This window comes from Clinocottus analis, unplaced genomic scaffold, assembly GCF_023055335.1.
Source record: "Clinocottus analis isolate CAN_PGR_092001 unplaced genomic scaffold, fCliAna1.0.p SCAF_28, whole genome shotgun sequence".
NCBI lineage: Eukaryota > Metazoa > Chordata > Actinopteri > Perciformes > Cottidae > Clinocottus > Clinocottus analis.
In genome coordinates this window covers 2,343,075-2,358,158 of record NW_027176020.1, presented here as the reverse complement: position 1 = coordinate 2,358,158, position 15,084 = coordinate 2,343,075, and the positions used below count along the sequence as shown (strand labels likewise).

General features: G+C 49.9%; 1 protein-coding gene across 7 annotated transcripts in view; it reads left to right on the top strand.

Annotated features, from left to right (window-relative positions):
• Positions 1-15,084, top strand: part of dab1a (DAB adaptor protein 1a) — a 73,095-nt gene that overhangs the window by 8,177 nt on the left and 49,834 nt on the right. The window lies entirely within an intron of this gene.

The window sequence follows — 15,084 nt, the reverse complement described above, 5'->3', positions numbered from 1 at the left end:
GCACATTTACTTCTCCTTCTACTCGTGGATAGAAGACCAGCCCAAAACAAACCTTACAGCGAGGAGCTTTTGGTAATGTATCGGCTTATCACGTTCTTACCGCTAAGCCGGTCGCTGTCGGCAAACACGAGCCTTCTGATCCAGCAGCGCCGCCAGCGTCCCTGCTCTCCACCTGGGCAGCGCTCGTGTTGACTGCTGGTTCATTCCCGAACAGCGAGGAGCTGCTGGAGGAAAACCAGCTGGTCTGCTGGAAGTATTCACACAAAACTGGCAGCATTTTGGTGGGTTTGACTTTATGTCCTGGCGTGTTTAGTTTAAAATAGTCGATTATTTTCTTCATGAATAGTTTACCATCGTCTGCAAAATGTCGGACAATTTTTTAAACTATTTTCTAGGTCCAAGAGGATGTCATTAAAAGTTGTGCGTTCCCAAACCCCCAAAGTATTGTCTTTATTATGATATAAAAAGAGAAAAGCAGCACCATTTTGCGACATTTTCACATAAACAATTCCTTTAACAGTTCATCGATTGTCAAAACGATTGCCGATATTTTTCTGCCGATGACATTTGAAACTTCCACACGAGCAGAAAAACAGCAACAGGTGCAGATAAACAACAGCCTGGTTTGAGTCCGTTTAATATTAAAAACACACACATTTGTGTTTTAGAGCGCCAAAAAGAGAAGAAGAAAATAAAGACTTGACCTTTTCCTGCAGGAGTTCATTTAAAAAACACGGTGAGAATCAACGACAGCGTGCAAATGTTCGTCCTCATCTTCCCGTTACCTTTTAGCGCCGCGCGGTTACAAGTAGGATTTAAATCGGATCCTTTGCGTTTGATTGGACCGCTGAAAAGTGGGCGGGTTCAGAGCCAAAGAGGAGCGAGGCAGACTGATGGATGTTGGGATATTAGTGGTAGAATTGGTCGATGCTGGCTTACATAAGCACACTTCATATTTACTTTTCCAGAAAAAGTGCAAAAATTATGATTTTTTGATGAAGAAAATACAGCAATTTTGCATTTATTTTTGAATTGTGCACGATGTGACAGGGGGTGTGATCTAGAAGGGTTGAAAAAAAAAACCTTTTACCATTTTATCTCGATCCATTAACTCGTGTGTGTGTGTGTGTGTGTGTGTGTGTGTGTGTGTGTGTGTGTGTGTGTGTGTGTGTGTGTGTGTGTGTGGTCAGCCTCTATCAGGGCTCTTCTTTAAGGACGAGTGGAGGATTCAATCACCTGCTCTCAGGTCATTTGTGCTCCTTGATCGAGTTCCACTGAGCATCGTACTAGACGGACACACTCCACTGGGCTGCTGGAGACACACACACACACACACACACACACACACACACAAATAATGAGGAGGACATATAACGGAAGGGAAAATTATTTTTTCCATTATAAAAGTGCTTCTGATGGCCGCCTTACCCTGAGGCCATGACCTGCCCCCCCCCCTCCTCTCTCTCTCTCTCTCTCTCTCTCTCTCTCTCTCACACACACACACACACACACACACCCTCCATTCTACATCTGAGCATTAAGATAGGCAGCCTCAATTAGCCGGATGGGCTTCTAGATAGCGACTCATCGCTACACAGCCGTCTGAGGCTGATGAGCATGATAAGTCAATTTTGGGGAATAAGGGTGTTGAAAAGACCACCCATGCAAGTGTGTGTGTGTGTCTGTGTGTGTGTGTGTGTGTGTGTGTGTGTGTGTGTGTGTGTGTGTGCGTGTGTGTGTGTGTGTGCGCGCACACACATAAAGATGGATTAATGGGATGGGCGAGATCTAAGAGCTGCCAGATTAAATGACTGTGAACTGATTTGATGGTTTCAATCACACACACACACACACACACACACACACACGCACACACACACACACACACACACACACACACACACACACACACACACACACACACACACACACACACACTTAATAGCCAGGCCCGAGCTGACAGAAATATTCGGGTGGGGGTTTATTTTAAAGTTGATAATATGACGTGCATGAGGGGACCACCGGTGTGTGTGTGTGTGTGTGTGTGTGTGTGTGTGTGTGTGTGTGTGTGTGTGTGTGTGTTCAGAGAGAGTTCAAATAGCAGACGTGCGTACAGTATTTCTGCGCTGTGCAGCTTTAGAGGAGCTGCTTCTAAAGTGAGCTTCACTTATCTCCTCCTCCCATGTCGTCCCGTGTGGTTTCCAGTGTAAGTTCTTCCTCGCCTCCTTGCCTCCTCGCTTCCTCGCTTCCTCGCTCCTCCCAGACATCCCAATTCCATCAAAAATCCCCCCTAAAAAGCGGCGCTGAGATAATCTCAAACCACGCTGGGATCCCACGAATGTAACGGTTGCTTTTTGTTTTCTTAAATTGTATTTATTTTTGGATTAATCACATTTCTGTCGGTCACAGTATCACAGCGACAGATCTGAGAGCCAATCAGCTCTCTGATGTGGCGTTCTCCCATCATGCACTGGGCCACGCAGTCGGTGGAGAGCTGCTGCGGCGCCTGGGTCTAAACCCCGCGGCCGACTCGCTCTCGTGAGACTTTCGTTGACCACGCGGAGCAGCAGGAAGTGAGGCGAGAAGCAGGAAGTGAGGCGAGAAGCAGGAAGTGAGGCGAGAAGCAGGAAGTGAAGTGAGGCGAGAAGCAGGAAGTGAGGCGAGAAGCAGGAAGTGAGAAGCAGGAAGTGAGGCGAGAAGCAGGAAGTGAGGCGAGAAGCAGGAAGTGAGGTGAGAAGCAGGAAGTGAGGCGAGAAGCAGGAAGTGAGGTGAGAAGTAGGAAGTGAGGTGAGAAGTAGGAAGTGAGAAGCAGGAAGTGAGGCGAGAAGCAGGAAGTGAGGTGAGAAAAATAGGAAGTGAGAAGCAGGAAGTGAGGTGAGAAGCAGGAAGTGAGGCGAGAAGCAGGAAGTGAGGTGAGAAGCAGGAAGTGAGGCGAGAAGCAGGAAGTGAGGTGAGAAGTAGGAAGTGAGGCGATAAGTAGGAAGTGAAAAGCACAAAGTGAGGTGAGAAGCAGGAGGTGAGGTGAGAAGCAGGAAGTGAGAAGCAGGAAGTGAGGTGAGAAGCAGGAAGTGAGTTGAAAAGCAGGAAGTGAGGTGAGAAGCAGGAAGTGGGGCGAGAAGTAGGAAGTGAGGTGAGAAGTAGGAAGTGAGAAGCAGGAAGTGAGGCGAGAAGCAGGAAGTGAGGTGAGAAAAATAGGAAGTGAGAAGCAGGAAGTGAGGTGAGAAAAATAGGAAGTGAGAAGCAGGAAGTGAGGTGAGAAGCACGAAGTGAGAAGCAGGAAGTGAGGCGAGAAGCAGGAAGTGATCGCTCGCTGTGCCTCGGTGGCTGTTGTTGTTTTTTTGTTCAATGTTTCGCTCCAAATTCCTTGTAATTATAAACTTACTTGGTAATAAATGGTTCTGGTTCTGATGATGAGCTGCACTCGGGTCCCGGTTCTCCTCGCCCTCGTGTGCGGGCGTCTGATGGGTTTCAGACTCTCTCTCTCTCTCTCTCTCTCTCTCTCTCTCTCTCTCTCTCTCTCTCTCTCTCCCTCTCTCTCTCTCTCTCTCTCTCTCTCTCTCTCCCTCTCTCTCTCTCTCTCTCTCTCTCTCTCTCTCTCGCTGCAGAGAGCAGCCTCTCTCGGCCTTTTGCCGCAAAGCGCCCGTTTAAACGACTTCTCTCCGTGATCCCCTCACGCCGCCTCGCCGCTCTCTGGAGAGAACGACTTAATGACCTCGCGGTCGGGCGAACGGAGGGGATGGAAACCCCCCTCCTCCTCCCTCCCCTCCCTCCCTCTCCCCTCTCCCTCCTCCCCCCTCCTCATATTGTCTATCTATCAGGTGGCCTTCCACTGGAGTGGACCTCTTCACCAGAGTGGATTGACCTCCGCAATTTATCACCCACGGCGCCGACATCCATCACTCGCCGGGCCCTCAGGGACACACACACACACACACACACACACACACACACAGTAATAATGTCACCGCCGCCCCGTGTGAGGTTATTAAATGATGGTGGCGTTCGTGGTGCCGTGGCTTCTTCTTCTTCTGTGGTTCTTTACTGGATGACAGAGAGTTAAGCCCCGCCCCCTTTCTGCTGGCACCTTATTTTTAAAAATAAATGTGAGACAAAGAACATTTGAGTGTGTAAATATGTTCTAGAAACCCCAAAATATACAAATATGAACCTGGAAATGAGTGAAGAAAGGTTTAAAATAAAACTTTACATATTTTATATCGGCTCTGTTAGAATATATAAAAGATATAAATATATTTATTTACCCGCTGCTCAGCACGGGCTTTAATTAATCACCTGGATGGACTTGCTCAAGGACACTTCAACCTGTTGTAGAGGGCTGAACCGCCAACCCTGCGATGCACCTGCTGTGCCAGACACACACACACACACACACACACACACACACACACCCTATACATCATTTACATAATGGAGGCCTGTGTTTGAAAGCCATTACTTAAACAGATAGATGGACCCAGCGATGCTCCAGACTCCATGTCTGGAGCGAGGTGTGGCTGTAAGTGATGGTGTGTGTGTGTGTGTGTGTGTGTGTGTGTGTGTGTGTGTGTAGCCATCCTGTGGAGTGTGTTATGACTGGGCCAGGGGAGTCCTCAGAGGTATCGTTGTAAATTAAGACAACAGCAGAGATGGGAGGGATGCAGGAGAGGAGGAACACTTCCAGGTGTTGCGGAGCGTTTAATCACTCACCTGTGAGACTAATGAGAGGAGCCGGCGGACCCCTGCACACACACACACACACTCACACACACACACACACACACACACACACACACACACACACACATATACGCTCTCGTAGACTGGTGGGACTAATTACCCAAACTCCGCCACGGTGAACACAGCTCGGCTGGTAAAAGCTCCCGAACACACGTACAAATACGCGACAGCTTGCCGCCGCCTCCCAAACTCATTACACCTCTCTCCCCCACCCTGTCTCCCCCCCCTGTCTCCCCCCCTGTCTCCCTCACCCACCTGCGCCGGGGAGGAGGCGAGGGAGACGCTTTAAAAATAAAATAATAAGAATAAAGGAGAGCAGAGTGGTGGCTCGGAGGTCAGGAGGCCCCGCAGCGCTACAGGTAACAAACCCATCCGTCACACACACACACACACACACACACACACACACACACACACACACACACACACACACACACACACACACACACACACACACACCTGTTACCTGTACAGATGGCGAGGCCCCTGGGAGGGAGGCGGGCGCTGCGATGAAGAAAGATGAGCCGTCGGACCGAGCAGAGGAGACAAGAGGAGGAGGGAGGAGGGGTGTTTTCATAAGGGAGGGAGGGAGAGGGAGAGAGAGGGAGAGAGAGAGAGAGAGAGAGAGAGGGAGAGAGAGGAAGAGAGAGGGGGGAGGGAGAGGGAGAGAGGGAGAGAGAGAGAGGAAGAGAGAGGGAGAGAGAGGAAGAGAGAGGGGGGAGGGAGGGGGAGGGATTTCCTCACCTGTGTCCTCCGCCTGAAGCACACAGAGTTATCGAGTGAGTCTCTCGAAGTTCTCTGCATTTCATTACACACACACACACACGCACACACACACACACACACACACGCACTCACACACACTTCTGCATCTTTTTTTATCCCTTCTTCGTGTTTTTTATCTCCTTTCGTTCCAGTAATCCTCCTCATTACCTGCGCCCTCATCAAAGACGTGTCACCTGCTCTGTTCTCCGCTAGATTATGAATGTGTCCTGTATAGTCGTAGAAGAAAGGCCTGTGTGTGTGTGTGTGTGTGTGTGTGTGTGTGTGTGTGTGTGCGCCCCCAGCTACATATCTTAATCTCCCGTCTATTAGCATATTCAGAGTCCTCCCTTTAGCCGGCGGAGGCGTCTGAGAGGCAGATTCCTCTCGGCCCCCGCCGGCCTTCATCCGGCTCCGGGGGAAGCGAGGAGGAGGAGGAGGAGGAGGAGGAGGAAGAGGAAGAAGCAGAAGGTTTCTTCTTCTTCTTCTTCTTCTTCTTCTTCTTCTTCTTCTCCTTCTTCTTCTTCTTCTTCTTCTTCTTCTTCTTCTTCTTCTTCTTCTTCTCTCTGAATTCAGGATGAGCTAAAGTTGAACTCTGGGAAATCTAAAAACGGACTTAATTGGTCAAACGTCTGGACTTTGGATCGAGCTTTTATTTTGTAGGGGTTCTCGCTCCTCTCTCTCGTGAAGACACTGTTCTTGAGAGCAGGTGTGAATTCATAGAAACGATATTTGAGGTGTTGTTCAAAGCCGACGTGCTGTGATGGTTCTACAGAGACGTTCACAGTCACAGATGCATCTTTAATAGACGGTTTTGTTTCTATAATATTCGACTTCAACAAACCGAAGCGATGCGTCACAAGTTCTCTAACGTCTCATCTTCTGCTCAGTTACTTCTTCTTCTTGTTGGAGGAACTGAACACAAACACGTTTAACCAGGTAACCACAGATCTGAAGACACGAGCGCCTGATGAAGACTCCGTCTGATGAAGACTCCGCCTGATGAAGACTCCGTCTGATGAAGACTCCGTCTGATGAAGACTCCGTTTGATGAAGACTCCGTCTGACGAAGACTCCGTCTGCAGGAGTTCAGGCTCGTGGTGTTGTTCCACCGGCGGTCAGAGGTCAAACATCCTCTGACCTTTAATACTAAAGGAGGAGAGAGGAAGAAAGAGGAAGAGAGGAGGGGCGAGGAAGGGGGATAGAGGAAGGAAGGAAGGAAGGAAGGAGGAGAGAGTAGCAGATATGAGGGAGCAGCGAGGAGAGGAGGAGGAAGGGAGGAAGGAAGGAGAGAGGAAGAGGGAGGAGGAGAGAGTAGGAGATATGAGAGAAGAAGAGGGAGGAGGGGGAGGAAGAGGAAAGAGGAAGAGGAAGGAGGAAGAGGATGACTGGGGGAACCAGATTGCCTATTCCAGTCACACAGTCTTTCACTGCTCAGCCTGTGACAGCACATTTCCTTCCCTCTTCATGCTGGTTGCCTCTTCTCTACCAGCTCCCTTTCCCCTCCTCCTCCATCCCCCTCTTCCTCCTCCTCCTCCTCCTCCTCCTCCTCCTCCTCCTCCTCCTCCTCCTCTTCCTCTCTGTCTCAAATTCAAATTAGCTTTATTGTTTATCGCCATGAAGAGATTTCTATAACAAGAAGCGTGCGGTAATAACGGTGACGTCCTGGTTGTTCTTCGTCTCTTTTGAAATCCCAGCAGCCTCGTTCACGTTTACCACAACTCTCTCTCTCTCTCTCTCTCTCTCTCTCTCTCTCTCTCTCTCTCTCTCTTTCTCTCTCTCTCTCTCCCCTCCTCCCCCCTCCTCCCCCGGTCCTCTCTGTGCTGCTGTACGTATCGGTATCATTAGCAGCTGCTGCACGATGATGGATGGCACTGAGAGGCTGGGCCCTGACGGGGTGGGACTCTGCTTTAGCACACCATCATTACCTGCAACACACACACACACACACACACACACACACACACACACACACACACACACACACACACACACTGAGGCCACGTGTGCATACCTACTGAAGTGCATTCACGAGGAATGCATGGCTGGAACAAATGACGTCCTTTAGATGCCTGCTTAGATGGAAAAAATGACTATTGAATGCTAACATCCCTCCTCTCTCTCTCTCTCTCTCTCTCTCTCTCTCTCTCTCTCTCTCTCTCTCTCTCTCTCTCCCTCGTGCATCTTTTCTTTTTAAAAAGGAGTCAAATAAAAAGAGGAAATGGTCCTCAAATGGGTCCTGAATTGACACTCCGGTGCTTCATTGTCTCATGAATGAAAGGGAAGCGAACACACAACCTCTGACGCTCCCTGTGCTTTTTTTCATTATTTTATTTAATAAAGTAACTCCTTTTCCGCCCGGCGACAGTTTGGGAGGTAAAATGTCCTCAGAACTTCATTCTGAACTCTGGTCCCCGCGGTCCAAACGCAATGAGTTCCTCAAAAGGTTTCCAGAGCCCGAGGCTCTCTCACACACACACACACACACACACACACACACACACACACACACACACACACACACACACACAGAACCCTTTTTTCCTGTGTTTTAAGAGGTTTGTATTGACTGGAGTCCCACAGGGAAGCGAATGCCAATAGCCTCTCTCCTCTCTGTGAGAGTTCAGACAACCAGCGGGCCGACGGACCAGAGGGTGCTAAAAGGGTCTATTTCAAGAGCCGCAGAAAGTTCCACCTCCAGGAACTTCCACAGACTTCATATGCGTGTGTGTGTGTGTACGGTGTGTGTGTGTGTGTGTGTGTGCGTCTAGAAATGTTTGTGCAATGTTCAAAGAGTTTCGAATTCAGAAATGAGAAATTATGCAAATTGTGTCCTGAGTCTGACAATCCCGTGGTGATTCACACGGAGTCTGTCGATGACATCAGAGGGTTCTTTGTGTGTGTGTGTGTGTGTGTGTGTGTGTGTGTGTGTGTGTGTGTGTGTGTGTGTGTGCGTGTCTGTCTTTGTGAGAGAGAGACTGATGGACACATGTCGTTCAACAAACGGACATAAAGTGCTCTGATAAATATCCAGCTTACCGAGCCACACACTCCGCACTGTGTGTGTGTGTGTGTGTGTGTGTGTGTGTGTGTGTGTGTGTGTGTGGGCGGATCACGTTGTCAGAGTCCATAAGAAACAACACGGCCTTATTAAACGCAGACACTCAGTAAAGATTGATTTTGTTTCGGCCGTCCGTGTTTTAACTGGAGGGACATGCGGCTGTGTGTGTGTGTGTGTGTGTGTGTGTGTGTGCGTGTGCGTGCGTGGGCGGTTAGACACGCTGGCCAGGAGGCGGGGACTGTGACTGACTGATGGCCGCCGGTGGCAGGAAGCTGGGGATTGTGGGGGATGTAGAGACGTGAGAGACAGACAGACATCTCGCTGCCTCCTCCTCCTCCTCGTCTTCCTCTTCCTCTTCCTCCTCTATATATAACCCGTCTTTTCCTCTCCTACTTTAAATCAGTCTGAGCTATCTCACTCTCAGAATAACTTTCCAAAACAAGCGCCGCACGCAGATGTATCGAGACGTGAATATACATTATTAGTGAGCCGGCGGCGGAGGAGATAATGATGTTTGGTTGAGTCTGCAGACAGGAAGTGCTCCGACTCTCCTCCTGCTGGCGTCTATTCCTGATCCAAGAGCAGCCATCTTTTATCCTCTCCTCCATGTGGAGCTCGAGGTCCAGGCCGACGGGACAAGAGCAGTGAAACGCATCCATTGAAAGATGGAGGCGGAAAAGAGTAAGATTGGTGCAGCCGTAGATGTTGAAACTGCTAAAAAGGAACCTCTCAATCAATCAATCACTCAATCAATCAATCAATCAATCAGTGAAGCAGCCGTGCTGATTGAAAGGGACTCCTCGCTCCTGATTGGTCCGGGTGAAACTAAATGAACTGACTCGACCACCCGACAAGTCACGCGCTAACACGCACACGCCGAATGGATCAAGTGAAGCTGAATGTCAGGTGACCCTTTGCTAAGTCCCGCCCCCTTGATCACAGACAGGCCAATCGTAGCGCAGCATCCGCCAGCTCAATGTAAACACGCGCTGCTTTGGCTTTTTTTAATGATGGTGAGTGATAAAGACCTCCGGCCCGGCGTTACAGCGTCAGTATTGTTCCTTAACGTCCCGCCTCTTGTCTCGCCCTGCGGGTGACCCGCAGCTCCAGCCTCCATCTTCATTTCTTCTGAACCTGTTTTCTCCGCTTGACATCCTAAAATACTTCCTTCGCAGACGTATTGAAGAGCCTTCAGTCTGCTTCTCTCTGACCATTGATTTTTCATTTTTTTCCAAGAGTTGGATGGATTTATTCGGGGGTGAGTGCGGTGCGGTGAGTGACAGCTTAACTGGTGTCGCAGCAGGGGGGCGGGGCTTAGCAAAGGGTCAATCGAGATCTGATTATTGTGCTACGTTATCCCCTCGGGGTGCTTTCGGTGCTTTGGGTGCTTTGGGTGCCACTGGTTTCTTTTAACCGTCCAGAGACGTGCAACAAACTTCTCATGTCCACGGTTTGCACCATGTGATCTCCCCCGTGAGCCCTGATTGGCTCACAGCCCCCATGTGACACTGCACAGGATCAGTGGGTGTAGAAGATGGAAGACGGACTATTGTTGTGTCACATACGTGTGTGTGTTTGAACATCTGGGTTGTGAAGCGCGTCTGCATGTTTGTTGTGTCACGGCGACACAATTTGTGTCAGTAGAAAAATGACGCAGAGTCCCATTTTCCTCTTTCTCCTCTTCATCCATCTATCTGCCTCTGTGTGCGTCTGCATCGGAGGAAAAGCCTGTAGAACGGCTGTGTGTGAGTGTGTGTGTGTGTGTGTGCAACAGCATCGTGCGACACCATGATTAAGTGTTTTGAATAATTGATGATTGCATCCCTAATTAAGTCTGTCTCCTGCTCCGGCTCTGTGTTTTTCTACGCACCAGGATCCTCCTCTCCTTCGTCTTCGCTCCACAGATGCAGCGAATCCCCCCCCCCCCCCCTCCGCCTTTAGGCCCAGCTGATGGGGGTCCAGCTGGAGAGGGGGGGGGGAGGGTTGTTGTTGTTGAAGCTGTGAGGGCGAGCAATGGACGCTTTCTCGACTCTGATTGAAAACATCCCGTCCTCTCCTCCACTGTCACCCCCTGTCGACTTAATTCGCTCACTGCTGGTGCATCAAATTAAATAAGTAAAGACGCCGTGAAAGAGACAAAACCTGTTGTTTATCGGGATCCGAAGCCCGGAGAGGGATGAGAAGTGAACGCGGTCGACATGACGTCACCCCTTGATGTTTAGAAGCCTCGAGTTCTGCATTTTGGCAGCGGCCATGTTGGTTTTGGGCAGTCGCCATCTTGTTGTTTTTTTGCGACCAAAAGGGAGTCAAGAAGGTTGGAGGTAATAAGTACACCTGAGGTGACCAGAATGTCGCTCCCTGGTGGTCAGGAGAGAGAATGCAGCTTCAAAATATGAAGCATAGACTTCTATACAACCAGAGGAGTCGCCCCCTGGTGGTCAGAAGAGAGTATGCAGCTTCAAAACATGAAGCATAGACTTCTATACAACCACAGGAGTCGCCCCCTTGTGGTCAGGAGAGAGAATGCAGCACTAACACATGAAGCATAGACTTCTATACAACCACAGGAGTCGCCCCTTTGTGGTCAAGAGAGCGAATGCAGCTTTAACACATGAAGCATGGACTTCTATACAACCGGAGGAGTCGCCCCCTGGTGGTCAGGAGAGAGAATGCAGCACTAACACATGAAGCATAGACTTCTATACAACCAGAGGAGTCGCCCCCTGGTGGTCAGGAGAGAATGCAGCACTAACACATGAAGCACAGACTTCTATACAACCGGAGGAGTCGCCCTGAGTAGAGGAATAATCTCATGTGAACACACTGCTGCGTCTCTGAACCCAGACAACAGCACAAATTGTCAAATTATCGGTCGCACCCCAAAAATGTTGCGTGCCAGAGAAGAGTTCAGCAGAACGTGTTCCCCGTGTGCTTAATGGGGAAGACGAGCAGCATCCAGACGGCGGCGGCGGCGGCGGCGGCGGCGGCGGCGGCGGCGGGATGAAGGAAACAGCGAGATCAGACACACGGGCGGAGCAGCCAGAGCGTGGGCTCGTTCATGCAGGCAGAGCCTCAGTCTGTCAGTCAGCACTCAGCCTTGTACACATTGTTGAGCGCAACCAATTTACATTTTAGCACATTAACAAGGCAGAAGAGACACACACAGACACACACACACACGCACACACACACGCACACGGAGGAGGAGGAGGAGGTGCAGGGAGAACGAGAGTCGTTTTCATCTATTTCCCCTTAAAACATGTGAAAGGAGGAATTCCCCACAGAGAGGAGCAGCGCTTTGATATCTGCAGCAACGCGTCTGTAAATAGGTTAGAGGAGACGGAGCGCTACGGCGTGTGTGTGTGTGTGTGTGTGTGTGTGTGTGTGTGTGTGTGTGTGTGCACTTTTTTATTTTCTATTTTGGGTTTTTTTTAATTTGCGATCTGCACGTGTGTGTGAATCTGTCATCTTGCAGAGGAGGAAATCCTATTTCTGTCAGGAGACGGTGGGAAAGTGTGTGTGTGTCTCTGTGTGTGTGTGTGTGTGTGTGTGTGTGTGTGTGTGTGTGTGTGTGTGTGTGTGTGTGTGTGGAAAAAAGGACCAAATATAACTTTCGACATTGGTAATAATTAATGATAATTAATTATCCACAGTTGCAGATCTTTTTTAATTGGTTATAGTACATTCATAGTGTGTTTTTTTCCTCATAAAAACACACAATTTAAATGATGAGAAAACAACAGACACACATGGTGTCATTAGCAGTTTTAACGATATGTTTGTGTAAACGGCTCATAGTTCATCTCTAATGTTTGTTTATGTCGTGAATCTGACTGGATTCATTCAAGTTTCTCACCGACGCGACCGCACAACAACAACACAACAACAACACAACAACACAACACACTACTGAGCAGGTATATCTGATGTTGATGTGTTGAGTCCTTCCTCTCCTTCCTCTCCTTCCTCTCCTCCTCTCTTCTCCTCGTACTTTGTCCTCCAACAGGAAAATAGTGACGATGCACTTCTTCTTTAATGTCGACAGCGTGAAGCGTTTCTCTCTCTGGGCGTGAGACACTGAACTTTAAACCCTCTCTCTCTCTCTCTCTCTCTTTCTCTCACTCTCCCTCCCCTCTTTCCCCCTTCCCTCCCTCTCTTAACTCACTCATAATCAGTCACCTCCTCCAGCGATTGGCTGTGTCTTGTACTTTGATCGTTGACCTTTGACCTCTCTCTCCTTCCTTCCTTCCTGTTGCTCTCTCTCTCTCTCTCGTTTCATTCTCCTCGTTTCTTACCGAGTGGCCGGCCGGGTCGCTCGTAGCACACGCCACACGCCACACGCCACACGCTGTGAACCGGTAGGCCTCCGTTACCTTTCACATGTTTACTGATCTCCTCCTGACACGCACACGCGTGTCACCGAGGGAGCTGATCAGGTGTCAGGATGTAAAGGTTGGTGAGAGGGGGAGAAAAGTGGGAGACGGACAGAGCGGAGGTAGAGTGGAGGTAGAGCAAGGTAGAGTGGAGGTAGAGCGAGGTAGAACGAGGTAGAGCGAGGTAGAGCAAGGTAGAGTGGAGGTAGAGCGAGGTAGAACGAGGTAGAGTGGAGGTAGAACGAGGTAGAGCGAGGTAGAGCGAGGTAGAGCAAGGTAGAGTGGAGGTAGAGCGAGGTAGAACGAGGTAGAGTGGAGGTAGAACGAGGTAGAGCGAGGTAGAGCGAGGTAGAGCAAGGTAGAGTGGAGGTAGAGCGAGGTAGAACGAGGTAGAGTGGAGGTAGAGCGAGGTAGAGCAAGGTAGAGTGGAGGTAGAGCGAGGTAGAGCGAGGTAGAGTGGAGGTAGCGCGAGGTAGAGCGAGGTAGAACGAGGTAGAGTGGAGGTAGAGCGGAGGTAGAGTGAGGTAGAGCGAGGCAGAACGAGGTAGAGCGAGGTAGAACGAGGTAGAGTGGAGGTAGAACGAGGTAGAACGAGGTAGAGTGGAGGTAGAGCGAGGTAGAGTGGAGGTAGAACGAGGTAGAGTGGAGGTAGAACGAGGTAGAGCGAGGTAGAACGAGGTAGAGTGGAGGTAGAACGAGGTAGAGTGGAGGTAGAACGAGGTAGAACGAGGTAGAGCGAGGTAGAACGAGGTAGAGTGGAGGTAGAGCGAGGTAGAGTGGAGGTAGAGTGGAGATAGAACGAGGTAGAGTGGAGGTAGAGCGAGGTAGAGTGGAGGTAGAACGAGGTAGAACGAGGTAGAGCGAGGTAGAACGAGGTAGAGTGGAGGTAGAGCGAGGTAGAGTGGAGGTAGAACGAGGTAGAACGAGGTAGAGTGGAGGTAGAGCGAGGTAGAGTGGAGGTAGAACGAGGTAGAACGAGGTAGAGCGAGGTAGAACGAGGTAGAGTGGAGGTAGAACGAGGTAGAACGAGGTAGAGTGGAGGTAGAACGAGGTAGAACGAGGTAGAGTGGAGGTAGAACGAGGTAGAACGAGGTAGAGTGGAGGTAGAACGAGGTGCACTCTGCGATGATTCATTATTGAGATGGCAGGAGAGCTGAATGAGTGGAGTCGCTAATCTAACTCTGAGCCTGATGGACAGAACACAATTACCCAGAGAGTGGGAGGTGGGAGGTGTGGGAGAGAGAGAGAGAGAGAGAGAGAGAGAGAGAGAGAGAGAGAGAGAGAGAGAGAGAGAGAGAGAGAGCGAGAGAGAGAAGAGGGGCAAGGAGGGGTTTCTCTTTCTGTATTTCTTTCTATTTTTTTTTACTATTCGCTTTTTTTCCTCCCGTCTGGCAGACTTTACTGTAGCTGCAGATGATTTCTGGGCATTAAGCTGCTGTTGGCAGCATCCTGTTTATCCAGCCACACACACACACACACACACACACACACACACACACACACAGAGAAAGATCTACCGTTGGCAGCGCCCACGTTTATGGACGTCCAATTTCCCGTTCGCTCCCCCCTCTCTTTCCCTCTCTCTCTCTCTCTCTCTCTCTCTCTCTCTCTCTCTCTCTCTCTCTCTCTCTCTCTCTCTCTCTCTCTTTTTCTTGCCGTCTTAAATCCAGACTCTCCCCCCCTCCCCCTGCTACTTTTAGCCCGCTCGCTGATTCCAGGTCAAACCGCCTTGGCGGCGTTCACGAGTGGCTTTTGATGGCGCTGCTCCTTCTTTCATGTTTCATGTGTGTGTGTGTGTGTGTGTGTGTATGTGTGTGTGTGTGTGTGTGTGTGTGTGTGTGTGTGTGTGTGTGTGTGTCTGTCTGTGTGTGTCCTGAAGATAGACACAGACATTTTTTTTTTTTTGAGAAATTAGCTTGTCCTGCCCTCCGGGGGCTGTAACTCAGATGTAGCGCTCTTCTTCTCTTCTTCTCTTCTTCTCTTCTTCTCTTCTTCTCTCTCTCCCCCTCGGAGGACCGACCATATGTCTGGAGCCTCGCAGAGATCTGGAGAGCAGCGCTGCGGCAGATTTGTCATCTTCATCCTCTTCAGAGTCTCATTTCTCGCTAATTTCCACCAGCAGACTGTTTGCCGGCTGTCTCGTAGCCCCGC